Below are 13,957 nucleotides of genomic sequence, written 5' to 3'. Positions count from 1 at the left end.
AAAAGGAATAAGTTGGAACAAGCTAAAAGCAGTGAGTGTGGATGCCTGGAATCCTAGGGAAGGCCTGGGCCCAAACCACTGCGCTTCCACGAAACTGCTTCCTCTAGATCAAGCCATCTGGGCTCAATGAATTCCTCCATTACCACATGAAGCTGGGAAGGCACAGAACCCAGCTCGGAGGACATCTGTATCAAAGGAAAGGAGTTATACAAAGCTTTGTGGTATTCTCACCGCATGGTCTCTTCTCAAACAGTCAAGGGTATAATTTCAGGATAGAAGAGAAAGCTGGGACATTAGAAGCATCCAGATACAGCAGGCTATATAAAGGCATCGAGAAGCAGGGGTAATGGGCTTCTGAACACAAGGAACAGAGCAATTCTGACCTAGAGATTCTATAACTCGACTATTTTCTGTATGTTCCTAGATACACAAGGTCTCAAGGACAAGTTCTGAGAAAACTACTGGAGGATGGGTACACAGAACAGGGGGTACACCAGAGAGAACCGCAGGATGCCGGAAACAGCTAAACTACTGGAGGATGGGTACACAGAACAGGGGGTACACCAGAGAGAACCGCAGGATGCCGGAAACAGCTAAACTACTGGAGGATGGTACACAGAACAGGGGGTACACCAGAGAGAACCACAGGATGCCGGAAACAGCTAAACTACTGGAAGATGGGTACACAGAACAGGGGGTACACCAGAGAGAACCGCAGGATGCCGGAAACAGCTAAACTACTGGAGGATGGGTACACAGAACAGGGGGTACACCAGAGAGAACCGCAGGATGCCGGAAACAGCTAAACTACTGGAGGATGGGTACACAGAACAGGGGGTACACCAGAGAGAACCGCAGGATGCCGGAAACAGTTAAACTGCTGGAGGATGGGTACACAGAATAGGGGGTACACCAAAGAGAACCGCAGGATCCCGGAAACAGTTAAAATTCGGCAGGAGAATAGCAGAGGAAAATTCAGAGGAAAGAATAAAAGTTTCGGGAAAGTGATGGCAGGCTAGAGAGGAACCAGTTCATATCGGAGGGAGAGCACAAAGGGATGGGAAAGGCATCTCTATGTCAAAGAAGCCGATGTATTTGACCAGACAGAGAAACACTAACTGGGGCTAGAGAGACGGCTCAGTGTATTTAGCAGAGGACCTGACTTTGGTTTGAGCACCCACAACCATCTATAACTCCAGTTGGAGGGGATCCAACACCCTCTTCTGGCCTCTGCAGATGCTATATGCACACAGTGCTGGTACAGACAGAAAGGCAAATACTCGTGCACACACACACACATACCAAAAAATAAAAAATAAAAAAATTAAAGAAACCTAGCTAGCCTGCGGTGGCAGGTGGCACACGCCTTTAATCCCAGCATCCAGGAGGCAAAGGCAGGCAGATCTGTGTGAGTTTAAGATCAACCTGGTCTATAGAGTAAGTTCCAGGACAGCAAAGGTTTTTAAATAGAGAAACCCTGTCTCGAAAACCAAAAACTAAGAAAGGAAGAAACTCATGATGTGTGGTAATGCTGTTATTGAACTTGGGGTCACAGGCTCTGCACCAAGCCAGTTTACTCATCCATCAATAAGCCATTTAAAGGAGCCAAATTCACAGTGCAAAGTAGAATGCTGGGCACGGTGGCACACTCCTTTCATCCCAGCACTTGGGAGGCAGAGCGGCGAGGATCTCTGTGAGTTCAAGGCCAGCCTGGTATAGAAAGAGGCACACTGAAGGGGGAAGGCACTTGTTATAATAAGTGTCTTTATAGGCATATTTATTTCAGATTAAATAATATTCTATCTTAAAGATAATAAATACCAATTTTTTGCTCACATGCTTGCCTTTGTTGCTTGGGATGAAATCCAGGAATTGAGGGCTTTTTCATGCTAGACAAAGTATTTTACCAATGAGCTACTTCCCGGTTCTTGGCTCCCCGCACCTCCAAGACAGGATTTCTCTGTGTAACCCTGGCCATCCTGGAAATTACTCTGTAGACCAGGTTGGCCTCGGACTCAGAGATCCGCCTGCCTCTGCCTCCCGAGTGCTAGGATTAAAGGTGCGTGCCCCCACCACCCTCCTAGTTCTTGGCTTTCCGAGACAGGGCTCACTATGTACCCCAGGGTAGCCTTGAACTCACCGTAATACAAGCTGGCCTCAAATCTGCCATCATCCCAAGAGCTGGGATTCAGGCATGAGCTACCCCAGCAGGCATAAATGACAACTTCTCATTTCCCTTTAGACATTTAGGCTGATATTAATCTTCAGAGAGTTCCCCTGAGCAGGGGGGGTAGCTCACTCAGTAAAACACCTGTCTAAAAGGCATGAAACCCTGGGTACCATCCCTAGAGCTATATGGACTGGGCACGGTGGCACAAGTCCTCAGCTCAATGAGCTGAAAGCCAGCCTAGAAACTCTGTCCCCAAACACCCACAAAAGACAACCTTAATACTGGCAACAGTGTTATTGATAACCACTCCTGCTGAACTGCCATTAACCTTTGTCAGCGAGCCTTAGGAAAACGATGGAGAAAGATGCTGCCTAATGCAGCGGTGCTGGGCTGGAGATGCTCAGCGGGTGAGAGCACTGGTTGCTCTTCCAGAGGACCCAGAGTCCATCCCCACACCAACACTGGGGCTCACACCATCTATACATACAGCCCCAGGGGATCTGATACCCTCTTCTTTTTTTTTTTTTTTTTTTTTTTTTGGTTTTTCGAGACAGGGTTTCTCTGTGGTTTTGGAGCCTGTCCTGGAACTAGCTCTTGTAGACCAGGCTGGTCTCGAACTCACAGAGATCCGCCTGTCTCTGCCTCCCGAGTGCTGGGATTAAAGGCGTGCGCCACCACCGCCCGGCTGATACCCTCTTCTGACCTCTACAGGTACTGCATACATGTGGCACACAGGCATGCTTGCAGGCAAAACACACACGTAAGATTAAAATAATATTATAATAAAAAGCTCTTGGGGTGGGGGAGCTCAGTGATATTACAGGCGGTAAAGTTTTCCTGGATGCTCACCAGAATGTCAGCTTTGACCGTCCAGCAGTCATCCTTCCAAACCTAAAAGGCTCATAAACCAGGAGACAAGCCAGGTTCTACGACTGAAACTGAGCAAAGCGATCACACTTATTTTCTTTCTTCTTTTTGTTGTTGCTAGTTTGGGATAGCATCTTGCCGTGTAGCCCTGGTTGGTCTGAAACTCAGTATGTAGACCAGGCTAGCCTTGAACTCTTCCTGCCTCTGCCTCCTGAGTGCTGGAAATAAAGGCGTGCACCAGCGTGTTTTGGTTGTGAGCCCAGCTGGACCCCCAAAGCTTTTTTAAATTTAGTCTATTAAAGACCCTTTCCTTTAGAGCAGTGGTTCTCAACTTGTGGCGTCACGACCCCTGGGGGGGATGACAACCCTGTCTATAGAGGTTGCCTAAGAGCACCTGGAAACAATGATATTTACATTATGATTCATAACAGTAGCAAAATTACAGCTACAAAGTAACAAGGAAAATAATTTCAAGGTCAGGAGTCAGAACACAGTGAGGAGCTATTACAGGGTCCCCGGGTCAGGAAGGCTGAAGCGCTGCTCAAGACAGAGCAAGAGTGAGACTGTGTAGTCCCTGTTTATAACTGAAAGGCTTTAACACCAACCAAAACAGCATCACAAGGGAGAAAGCAGGCATTTATTTGCACTAGAGACAAAATTGACTCGATTTGCATACAAAAAGGTTACACCTCACCTGAGCCATGGCTTGACAGTGGCAGCTCCTCTCTGCTGCTCTTCAGGAACAGGGTAGAACTGGCAGAGGCAAAGAGAATACTGAGACCGCATTGACACAGTTCTCAAACAATCATTCCCTGTGCTCACCCCACACACTGAGGAGTCTAAGCGGGAAGAGAGGACAACATCCCCAACTTCAGAAAGCCAGGCACTGGATCCGAACGGGTGGGGCTTGGGCAAGATGTCTCAGCACCCACGAGACTGAGGCAGTAAAATTACCACAGGTTTGAGGCCAGCCAGGACCACATAGAGACTGGCCTCTCTACCTCTGCCGGCCCCTCTCTCACTCACTCCTCCCCGCACCTCTGATTTTGTGAGACAAGGTCTCACGGTGACAAGACCTCATTGTGCAGACCAGGCTGGCCTCGAACTCACAGAGATCCACCTGCCACTGCCTCCAGAGCACCAGAGCGCCAGGCTTAAATATAAATCTTTTTTTAAAATCACATTTTAAACTTTTCCTTTTTTCGGTAAGGATTTGGAGCGTTTATCCTGCAAGCGTCTATATGTGCATCCACTCCGGAATATTTTGCATCAGTTAGTAGAGTGGAATACATTACTCCACCTATACTTGCACTGGTAGACATTGAAGTTCTGTATCCTACTGTAAAAGTAATTATAAGTCTGGGGTAGCGCTGGCACTCGGGAGGCAGAGGCAGGTGGATCTGTCTGTGAGTTTGACGCCAGCCAGAACTACACAGTGAGACCTTGCCTCCAAAAAATAAATTAAAAATTAAAACAGTCACGGTAGTATGTTTATAGGATTAAAAATGAGAAATGTTCAAATACCTACTACTACGAGATGAATACATGCACTATACTTCAGATCCTGGAACACCAAACAGCAAAACAACTCAGTAAGCCGCTATCCTACTTAACACGGATGAGTTCCATCACACAGGTGTACAAATAAACGTAATAAAAGGCAAAGGAGAGCGTGCTAGCACTCACATGAAGTTCTAAAATGAAGAAATATAACGCACGCAGAGATATACATCCGAAACTTCACACACAACCCACAGACCCACAACAGCAACATTCAACTACAGGAATCCTACCTACGCGATGCCAAGAGAACCACACACTCGGCGCCTCAAAAGGTAGCATAGTACAACGGTACTTTTATCAGGAGCACAGACTGAAAGGTAATTCCGCCTGTCCTGTGCTGCACATGGACACAGCAACGCACAGCGCACGCCACTGCAGGGACCGAACACTCAACCAGTCACAAGCGCTCCACATCCACACAATACCGCACGTGGTCCCCAGCCCGCCGGCTCTCACTCACCGAGGGGTGAGAAACAGATGCTCATCACAACTGCAGCCCCTTAGCACCGCACGGTCACGCCTCACAAACTAACCGCGCAATTCCGACCTCAACTCCTCCGCCGCACAAAGCCCGAGCTCCGTGCTCGCCCCGCCCTCCTCCCGGGTTCTGCACCTCAGGCCTACCAAGCTTCCCAAACCTTGCAACTCAGCAAAAGCCAGCAAAGCTCTGAAGTCCCCCCAAGAGTCAGGCTTTACCGCGAGAAGCCGAGGAGGCTTCTGGGAAACGTAGTCAGAGACAACTTCTCGGACAAGATGATTCCCGATGGGCGGGGTTCCTGTGCGCGTACGGTTGAGGCGTGGCCGAAAGGATTAAACCCCTCATCGAAACGCGTCCCGCAGGATTCATAGAACCCTGAGTCAGTCTCCAAAAGTGCATTTAAAACCAACTTCAAAAAGCTGGAATTTTTTTATGTCCTATTCCTTTGGTATTATCTGTAGGCGATGAACAGCAACAGGAAAAGGGCGGGGAGCGGTGGGGGCAGAGTGTGATTTGCATAGTAAGGGTACTCGCACGGCTGAGATTGCTGGGAAGTGTAGTTCAGTGCAGTAGAAAAAAAAAGACTCATAGGCTGTTCAACTGTAGTGTTCTCAATTCCTCAGAGAGCTGTCTTTGCTTGGCCACCTCTAGGGTGCTAGGGGCCCAAGAAGTGTGCCGGAACAGATTTCCTAGGCGGACAGATAGATGGCGTTTTCTGGGAATGAATTTGGCTTGTTAAACTTCAGTGCTGCGTTGAAGATTTAATGAGAGACCCCAAGCAGATCCTCTAGATTTAAATGATGAATATCAGGAACCGGGCTTGAATCCCCAAATGCCTGTACTTCTAGCACTCAGGTGATGGGCAAGGATCAGAAGCTCAACGTCATCCGTAGCTAACGCGGGGATAGTTATGTTAAAAGCAAGTACAGTGAAACACTTAGAGAAAGTATCTTTGTTAAAGTTATTTTTGTAACTAATAGAAACACCTCATCTAAAAGATAACGAATCAGTTGATCTGAATCGACAGTTTAAATGGCATTAACATTAAATCCCTAAATCAACCTAAGATCAAGGTTTTCGCTTCAGAAAACAGGAATAACGTGGCTTACCTCACTTCTCTGCTAATCGCAATGATCACTTGAAAGCATTCTTGGTCCAGCACTTCCCAAAACAGCCACCACAGTCCTGCTGATGGAGAAGAAAGTCGAAGGAAAGAAATTGGTGTTATGAACTATTTACTAATAAACTTGCTGGGAGCCATGAAGTCACATAAAATAGAACTGAGCTTACTGAACTTTGGGATGTTTTGTCTCCAAAACACCCCAAAGATAAGTATTCTACTAGCCAGGTCCGTTAGCGATAAGTGACTTTGGGATTGCTTGCTGTGGTGGAGAAAGTGAGAACTGCTCCCATAGGCTCAAGTGTTTGAGTGTTCAGTTGCCAGTTAGTGGGACTGTTATGCCCAAGTTTCTGGTCCCCAAATGAATTCACAGAGCCAGATTTCCGAAGCAAAGTACATGAGTGTTTTTTAATACTCAAACTTAAGTTTGGACCAACACCTTTCCAGCACCCCAGCATGGTGGGTGCGGAAAGGGTGGCCAGGAGCCCTGGGAATTCTCTTGCTGACTCTGTTCCATGTGTTTTGAGCAGCGGCATGCTTTTGGTAGGGCCCACCAAGAGTATCCACTTTGCCCAATTCCTGTTCACTCTGTGTGTGTGTGATCATACATGTAACTTAAATGCACCTATGCTTAATGTTATAATTGTTCATTGTATCTGATTTCAGACTACCAAACAATAAGTCTCATGTTTTAAACTGGTATGTACTTTTAAATCTCTTACAAAAATACTTTATATTTAATCCAACCCTCATTTAAAATATATTAAGATATTCTCTACTATTGTCAGTTCTGCCGTTAACCTTCTATTGCAAGCATTTTTTTCTTCTTTCTGTCTTTTTATGAGTGTAAACCTTACCTGTTAAGAGCCTGTACAGGGGCTGGAGAGATGGCTCAGTGGTTAAGAGTACTGCTCTTCTAGAGGTCCTGAGTTTAATTCCCAGCAACCACATGGTGGCTCACAACCATCTGTAATGAGATCTGGTGCCCTCTTCTGGCCTGAAGTAATGCTAGCAAGCAGAATACTATATACACAATAAATAAATCATTAAAAAAAAAAAGAGTCAGTACAGTCAAGCTCAGACCCAGCTCTCCAGGCAGATTCTATACTGTAGTTTTATCTGATAAACAGCCCTCAACTGCTCAGAGATCTGGAGAATATGGCATTTAAATATTTAACTATTAAAAAACTTTTCATAACAAAAAAAGACAGGTTGGCTCCTAGCAGCAGCACTCTATTGCCTCCAAAGAAGACAGAAGACAAATGGGCACACAACAACGTCCATCTGCAATTTACTTCAATTGCCAAGTGCTGACCACTGGGCAAAACTGCCTTTTATCTGGACTGAAAATCTCCAGATGTGGACAAAATCACTTGAATCAATAGCCTACCTGCTTAGGTCAGGGTGGGCTTGTCTTCCTACAGATTCCTTGGCCCATGGGATCTTCTGGAGCCTGGCAGGCCCTGTTCTAAACAGCAAAAGGTAAATGTGACCATCAGCAACCATGAAGGACCCTGAGGAGTAGCTCTGGGTACCAACCAAGTAAGTTCTCTGTCATTTTTTAAATCAGTAACTCAAGTAAAATTTTATCCTTCTCAAAGCTCTCTGATGCAGTTTGACAGCTGAGAGGTTTTGTCAGTTTAAAAGGACAGCCTCACCAAATTTCAGTAAAATACAACTAGAATACCTGCAAGGTGTGAGGACAAATACAAGTTATCAAACTTCTCTCTCATTGTGCCTTCCATAGTCTTAAAAACACTTTTCATTGTGCAAAAATATCTGTCACAGTTATTCTGACATAAATATGCTACTGTTTATACAATGTGTATGTCTAAAACTTCTATTTTCACAAACCCAAAGAATTCTTGTGAGTTCCAGGGAGCCAAATTGAAGGATCCACCTCAAACAGATCAGATACATCCCCCTCAATTTCCTGTTCCTAAAATTTTTTCCCTTAATTTAACTTTGTCCTTTGTTCTGGCAACACCTTAAACAGGTGTAAGAGACACCAGACATTTCCATACCACAAGCAGCGGACAGGAGCAAAGAGACCAGCTACCCCAGGATGTGGCCAGTACCCAGCCTTCTCAGGCTCCCCCCAAAGACAACGCCCCAAAATAAGCAGAAAGAAGTTTTGAGAACTGGCCACCTCGATTCCTTTAACCTATGGTGCCTAACCTCTCGCCTTTTTATTTAAAAAAGAGATGGAAATATAATTATCTGTTCTGTCTCTTTAAGAGACAAGCCACGCCCACTCCCTCCCCCATCTGCTGAGGCAAGCTGATCTTCAGCTTCCAGCCTGAGTTCTCTTCTTCATCTTCCTCTCAGAGAGGCAGCTTTGGTCTCTCCCTTCTCTCTCTTCTCTCTCTCTCTCTCTCTCTCTCTCTCTCTCTCTCTCTCTCTCTCCCTCTCTGTTCTTCTCCCCTTCTCCCTTCCCTTCCAAAACCACTAAATAAATATCCAACCTCACTCTGTACAGTGTGCCAATCTGTCTGTCTCTCACCTGCCCACTGCCGCCACCACATGGCTCACCACCAGAGACCAGCCACCTTCAGAGACCTGCCACATGGTCTCATGCGCCATCCCTGCCTAGGACTGGCTGCTCTTGGGACCTGCAGCCCCCTGCCTGCTGGGGATCTGCAGCAATTTTTAATAATCCATTACAACTGTTATGCCCAAGTTTCTGTCCCCAAATGAGTTCACAGAACCAGATTTCTGAAGCAAAGTACATGAGGGTTTTTTAATATTCAAACTTAAGTTTGGACCAGCACCTTTCCATCACCCCAGCATGGTGGGTGCAGAAAGTGTGGCCAGGAGCCCTGGGAGGGTTGAGCTTTTTGTTTGTTTTTTGTTTGTTTGTTTTTTTGAGACAGGGTTTTTCTGTAGCTTTTGGAGCCTGTCCTGGAACCAGGCACTGGTGGCACACACATTTAATCCCAGCACACAGGAGGCAGAGGCAGGTGGATCTCTGTGAGTTCAATGCCAGCCTGGTCTACAAGAGGGTCAAGCTTTTAAAGAGGAAACGCCATAATCTGGAGAGTTCATGTCCTGTCGTCTTGGGATTGGGTAAGGAGGGCATAGGGTAAGGTAGTTTCTGAAACAGTTGGTCAGTTTTTGGGTGTGAAAACCTAACAAAGAACCATAAATGACTGACAAAGTATCTTCAAGGACAGGATGCCTCCCAAGAACATCTGGCCCTGTTCCCTATCTTCTTTGTTGTGCCCAAATCCACAAGGTCCCCACACAAACCAACAAGGAGACCAAGTGAGTCCCATATGTAAAAGCAAAGAGCCTCTATTTTAATCAAGTTTGCAAACTCGGTCTCTCCACATGCCCAATGTATTGGGATAACCAGAGAGACCCGAGCTCAATTAGAATAGGGTTTTTATAGTAGTAAAGGTGGGGGTGAGGGTATGTGAGGTTCAGGACTCCTGATTAGCTGACATTTGTCTAGGGGTGTCCTGGTGAGGTGTGCTGGCAGGTGATCCTATCGACAGTGGTTGGAATGCTAGGTATTTCCTTTGAATGGTTTGTTCCTGGGTCAGGGTCTGGTAACTCAGCTTGTGGTTCTTCTTGAAACCAGGTATTGCCTCAGGGTAAACTACTGAGACTCAGACCTCTTATTAAAATTTATCGAGGACCTAGTTCTACTCTGGCAGGTGATAATGGTTGGAAATAAAGACCTTCCTTTGAGTGATCTGTTCATACTTAGCCTATCATGGCTGGCCCCCACATTCTTAATTGGTCATTTTAGGGTATCTGTTCAAACTTCTGCCATGGCAGCCCATTTCTGGAGCTGAGCTCACCCACCCACCAGCTCATTATGTGGCTTAAGATGAAGCCCCTTCTTTAAAATGGAGTTTACAGAGTCAGGAGATCGCAGAACTGCTTGGGAAGGGTTAGGAGGTGTGGCCTTAGTGGAGGAGGTGTGTTACTGACAGCCCATACCAGCCCCCGTCCCACCTGCAGTGCCTGGCCTCCCAGCCTGCAGCCCTGCTCCCCACCATGACTTTAACAGGCGAGCCCTCTGAAACTGTAAACAAGCCCTCAATTAAAAACTCTCTTTTAGAAGCATGGCCATGGCTGTGGTCTCTCCATGGTAACAGAACAGTGGCTAAGACCCTAGGGTAATGTCTGGACATACTTGTTCAGCAGTACTGACCAGCCATCCAGCTCCATTACCACAGCTAACAGAGACTTACAATCAGCCATGAGGCCCTAGGCAGCATGTACCGAGGGATCATGGGAGGTTGTTACCCATACACTATTCTAAGAAGTGCATAAGGTGAGAGGTCCCACCCAGTTACCCCTGGTCTCAGGAGGCTATTTAGTTAAGATCTCCTGTAAAGCACTATCCATCCTCTCTCTTTCCTGAGCTCTGAGGATGATCCGCACAGCAAAGTTTCCGATTTATGCTAAGAGTCTTAGAAAGCAATTAAGATAACTTGGCTGTGAAGGCCAGGCCACTGTTGAACCCCAGAGATATGGGGAGGCCAAATCTGGGGATTATTTCATTATCATTTCTTAGCTACCACTTGGACCATTTCCATTCAGGACGGAAGGACATCTGCCCTGCCTGTGACAGTAATGACAAAGACCAGCAGATATTTATAGCCATAAAATCCTGGCTTACTTCAGTGAAGTCCAATTCCCAAAATTCACCAAGTACAGTACCTTGACTCCATTGTCCTGGGGGAAATACGCCCTTCTTTGCTTTTACCTGGGCACAGGTCAGACAGTGGCCTGAAATGCTCTGAAGTTTTTCTCAGTGTCCAAGTAGCCAGACCTGAGGAAAGATGAATTCTGAGATTCGGAGTGACAAATACATAGCGTGACACAAGGCAGTTAGCCAATATCGGCCCAATTCCTTTTTCATGCAGATTCTTCCATTGGGCAAGATCCACCTTTCATTGAGCCCTCGAGTCAGAATATGACTCGATCTCTTCAGGAAAATCTTCACTGAGGTGGAATGGAGCTCAAGGAAAGCGGATCGTTCTAGGACAGCCTGGGGTTTGGGTTCCCCAAGTCCAGTTTCTTTAACAACTTGATCTGCATAGCTGTTGCCTTGAGTTTAAGGGCTTTTGTCTTTTTGGTGTTCTAGCCAGTGAACTATGGTGTCACCAACCGCACCCCATTGGGTGGCATTTGTCGCCGACCAGCAACAACAAAAATACCTCTTGCCAGGGTAAGGGTTTGGGGATTTAGAAATATAGTGAAGAATATGAAGACGTGAATGAAAACAGTAAAATGGAGAAACAGATAGGATGTGTCAGGAGGGAATTCCAGTGAGGATTGAAAATTTCTCTTGCTTTTAATTTCCAACTCCTTAAAACACCCTGACCCAAAAGATAGGAGTGAGACAAAAGACTGCATTAACATGATACAAGGAAATGAACATACCAATTTTTTTATATTTAGAAATTATTATTATGTATACAATATTCTGTCTGTCTGTAGGCCAGAAGAGGGCACCAGACCTCATTACAGATGGTTGTGAGCCACCATGTGGTTGCTGGGAATTGAACTCAGGACCTTTGGAAGAGCAGCCAATGCTCTTAACCACTGAGCCATCTCTCCAGTCGCGACTACATTCATAAAACATTCTGTTGCTAGAACAAAACAAGTCACACTCGTGCCCTAGACCAAAACAGTCTATAGGCAAACCACTCCCTGGGTGGAATCCCAAGTTGGCTCCATAAAAGGAGCTGGAACTTCGTTGGATCCTTAGACTTTTGTTTGAGGTGGGAACAGATCTACTTCTCTATTCCTGGAGCACAAAGTCTGGCAGTTAGCCACACCTGTTGACAATCACCTTGAGAGCAGAAACTCTCTAAATTAACACCTAGATGAGGTCTGAGCTAGAAGCACAATAACCTCGAAGGAGCTAGAGGAAAGTCTCAGCTCTCTGACTTTTGATCAACGTGGAAACAGGCTCACATTTTCGGGCCCCCACTTTATGGCCAGTTCAGTTGGCAGCCAGCTGGCCTCCAGCAACTGGACACAATATTTACCTGTACCTCGTTTGGGGGTTAATCCCGGAGGACTGCTTCCTAATCATACATGGCAAATGGATGTTACTCATGTTAGTGAATTTGGAAAATTGAGAATATGTGCATGTGACAATTGATACATATTCAGGGTTCATAATGGCCACTACACAAACTGCTAAGCATGTAATAACTCATTGCTTGAAAAGCTTCTCGTGCATGGGAACCCCAAAAGTAATAAAGACAGACAATGGGTCCGGATATGTTAAGAGAGCACTTCAAAGATTTTGTGCCCAATGGAATATCATACATAAGATGAATATTCCTTATAATTCTCAAGGGCAAGGAATTGTGGAGAATGCATGTAGCTAGCTCCTTGAAAACACAACTTCAAAAGATAAAAGCAGGAGAAATTGTATCCTCAGACGTCACATAATGCCTTAAATCATGCACTGTTTACACTAAATTTTTTTGAATATGGATGTCCATGAGTGATCAGCAGCAGACAGATTGTGGCATAATAGTACAAAGACCACCTTTGCTAAAGCAAGATGGAGAGATCCTTGCACAGGAATATGGAGAGGGCCAGACCCTGTATTAATATAGGGTCAAGGGCATGTCTGTGTTTTTTCTCAGGATGAAGATCAAGTGAGAAGGCTTCCAGAGTGACTGGTTTGGTGTAGTCAACAAAAGAATACTAGACCTGATGACATCATAGCGAGACAAAATGAAAGGAGATGGAGGAGAAACCCATGGTCCAGACCCTGTTGTCGTTGTCAGCACTTTGCACTGCAGGATGCCATTCCGCACTGCAAGAACCTGCGCTGCCCCAAACATTCTGGACACAGCCCAAGAGGACCTGCTGGGGTGACCTGACCACCATGACTACATTTTTTCTGCAGTTTGAATCCTGTTTGCTTTGGAGCTGAGATGCAGACTGAACATTTGACTGTTTTAGTCTCTGGAACACAGAATTGATTTTGATTAAAATATTGGACCTGAGAACTAAGACCTAAGCTTTCCCCACAGGGAAAGAAAGACTCAAAATAAGGAGTTACTGAAGCCCCTATTCATTTTAGAAAGGGGCAGCCTAAGGGTTTAACAGCTGCTAGAGACTGGAACTAGTATTTGATAACAGAAATGTCATCATACTCTTACCCATCAGAAAAGGTTTTCTTGTCCATTGATTAATATGGATTTAAGAAAATTGTGATATGTTTAATTGTCGATTCATTGTTATGGTATTGACCTGATATTTGTAACTGCATGTTGAGAAAAGTTGGTATTGACCTGATGATGTTTGTAATTGCTTATAAGATTCTGAGAAAAGTTTGACATACCCTGAAAATGTTGGGATTTAATGCATATGTTAAAAATGTTAGATTTTGATACAACGTAAAAAATTTAAGAGGTGCTCTAAATTATCTGAAAAAAACATTTCAACTCAGGCGATCCTCCTCTCCTTTAAATAGGAAACTATAGCCTTTAGGAGCATGATTATTCATAAAGCATTATAATTTATCCTGAACAAGAAAGTGTGGCTCCAAGACACCGAGCCCAAAGGTATCTCTCTCCCCTAATCTCTTTTCTCCACAGAGATCAGCAGTCAATGATGGGTTTGAAGTTTCTCCCCATCTAAAAACTTAAGACAGGAGGTCACATAAAATAAAATATGCCTGACTTCCAATGATGGGTAATTTTGGGTAAAGGGGGAAGTCTTTGCCCAAGGCAGACGTGATATTCTGTCCTGTTGCAGAAGCACAGGTTTATAT

Source organism: Microtus pennsylvanicus, chromosome 1 (genome assembly GCF_037038515.1).
Source record: "Microtus pennsylvanicus isolate mMicPen1 chromosome 1, mMicPen1.hap1, whole genome shotgun sequence".
NCBI classification, from domain to species: Eukaryota; Metazoa; Chordata; class Mammalia; order Rodentia; family Cricetidae; genus Microtus; species Microtus pennsylvanicus.
The sequence above is the reverse complement of the archived record's forward strand: the minus strand, read 5'-3'. Positions refer to the sequence as shown.